Genomic DNA, 2,714 nt, shown 5'->3' on the forward strand with positions numbered 1-2,714 from the left:
ATCAGGCTCTTGCCCCATGGCTAACTCCAGTCATTCGTTGGTTCTCAGCAGTCTTCACATGGGATTTCCTCCTCACACCGTGTGCGCCTCTGTGTCAGATCTGCTCTTATTGGTAAGTCAGTAGTAACCCACTTTTGATCTTCTCTGCTATAGCATGGAAAGCCCTCTTCCTAAAGAGAATCACACTCACAATGTAAGAGTCTGGATTCTAACACGTATTTGTGGGAGACATAATTCACCTCATATACTTCAGTGTACCCTTGACCACTTGGCTCACCCTCTTTGTAATCACTGCATCAATATGTGTCTTTGAGGATCTTCCTCTATTTTGCTGACCTTCTACAATTCCCAGCATGATGTCTTTCTCCAAGGTCTGGTTTTTCTTGAAAGTCTCCTCAAAGTAAGTGAGGCAAGATTTCACTATCCTTGCCTCTAAGGAGCATACGGTTGCACCTTCAGCAAGACAGACATGGCTGTTCTTTTTGCAGTCCCTTGTGCTTTTGGGAGATCCAATAATCTTTGTCAACACCACAGTTCAGAGAAATAAATTCTTCCTTTGTCATACTTTTTGTTGTCCAACTTTTAGATGCATAGGAAGCAATTGAAAATACCAGGCTTGGATCAGACACAGCTTATTCCTAAATTGACATCCTTGTTCTTTAGAACTTTGGAGAGGTCCTTGACAACAGATCTCTCCTATGCAGTAAGATTATTGTTTTTGAGGGGTAACCTCTTTGGAAAGTAGTTTGATGCTTCTTTAGAAAGTTGAAAACGAAAAAAAAAATATCATTTTATCCAGCAATTCTATTACTACATAGAGATCCTAAAGAGTCAAGAGCTGTAACATATGCTCATATGCACAATCATGTTCAGAGCAGCATTTTACAACAGCAAGAAAGAGTGAAACAGGCCAAGTATTCATCAATGTATAGACAGCTACAGAAGCTACAGCCCTTTCACAAAATGGAATACTATGCAACACTGACATAAAATATTTCTTTTTAAAAACTCTATAACTTGATCATTCTGGAAGATATTATCTTGGGTGAAATATACCAGTCACAAAAGGACAAATATTAAAGAACATCACTATTAAAACCATTTAAATATAAGCTAGCATAGACAGAATCATTTAGACATGAATACCAGAGATAGGAAGAGAGTAAAAATTAGCAAATATGTAACAGACACATATTAAGATGGGAACTCTGATGGCCCAGTGTAAAATGATTTGCACCCACCCAAAGGCAGGTGATTTGAATTCACTAGCTGCGTTTTAGGATAAAGATGGACAGTCTCTTCCTATGTGATTTACAGCCTCTGAAAACCTGCTAGAGGATCACCTGTGAGTTAGTTATGATATAATGGCACTTAACAACAACAATAACAACATTAAGATGGATGAAAGGAAAGGCAAAGTACAGTAAGGGAATGACAAGCAAAATATCACCAAAGGAAAAGAAGACAGAGGTATAGACAAAGTAATAAAAATCATAGTGATAGGGATAATGGAAAAATATTTGCACTTCAATGTGGGTATAGAAATTAATACTAAATAATAAAATGTGTATGAATAGTTGCACAAAAAATAACTTGATTTGTGACTTTTACTAGAACTAATTTTTTTTAAGACAAAGTGAAAAGATTATCTTACAATTTTCATTGGCTTTCCTATGGTATCTTCTCTGGTAGTGTAGTCTGTTGACAACTGAGTGGATCTGTTAACTCAAAGGTTGTCTCTCCAGGGGTCTGAATTTCCCTTTGGCTCAAAAGGAGAAAGGTAGACAATCTTCTCCCTTGAAATTTGCAGCCTCAGAAACTCACTGACTCTACAGCAGTAAATTTAAATATTGAGTTTTATGGTTAATCTAACTGTGTAGAACCTTGGCATTTTAAGTAGTAATTTTCAGAGACTGTAAACAACCTTGAGAAGCCATTGCCCATCTCCTATGGAGCAGTTGATTTGGATTAAAAACACTTGTCTTTGAGTTGGCAGGACAACTTCTTACCCATTAGGCCGCGAGAGTTTATGACTTCCCCCACAATTATTTAATAATAATTTTTTAAATTGCTATATATATTTTTATATATGATTATGGTAATGTGAAAAAAGATGATAGATTGACTGAAGAACAAGTGTACCCTACACTAACTGGACAATACAGAGAAGAGACTTTTTGATGTGCACCCGATCCAGGCCATGGTCTTCGCAATTAGTTGCTATGCATCAGAGAGCCGAACAATGACTAAGGAGGACAGAAGAATCGAAGCCTTTGAATTGTGGTTCTGGAGAAGAGTCCTGAACATATCATGGGCCACTAAGAAAACAAATAGATCTGTCTTGGAGAGTGTGAAATCAAGTTTCTCCTTGATCCTAAGATTTTGAAGCTCTATCTCACATGCTTTGGGCACCTGGCCAGGATGGACCAGTCCTTGGAGGAGGACATTATGCCCAGAAGAATGGAGGGACAGAGCAGGAAAGAAGGGAGAAAGTACAGGATGAATGGCCTGATACAGTGACTGGGACAATGAGGGTAAGTGTGTCATAGTCGGTGAGACTGGCTCAGGACAAGGCAGGCTTCAGAGTTGTTGTACATAGGATTACTATGAGACACAGGTGACTTGGCAGCACGTAACACCTATGAAATGACAGTATAGCCAAAAGATCAAAGCCATGAAGGAAGTAGTTGTTCGGCTGGGTAAAAAAAAAAAAA

This window comes from Elephantulus edwardii, unplaced genomic scaffold, assembly GCF_000299155.1.
Source record: "Elephantulus edwardii isolate Elephantulus edwardi_28Jun2011 unplaced genomic scaffold, EleEdw1.0 scaffold00102, whole genome shotgun sequence".
Taxonomy (NCBI): domain Eukaryota; kingdom Metazoa; phylum Chordata; class Mammalia; order Macroscelidea; family Macroscelididae; genus Elephantulus; species Elephantulus edwardii.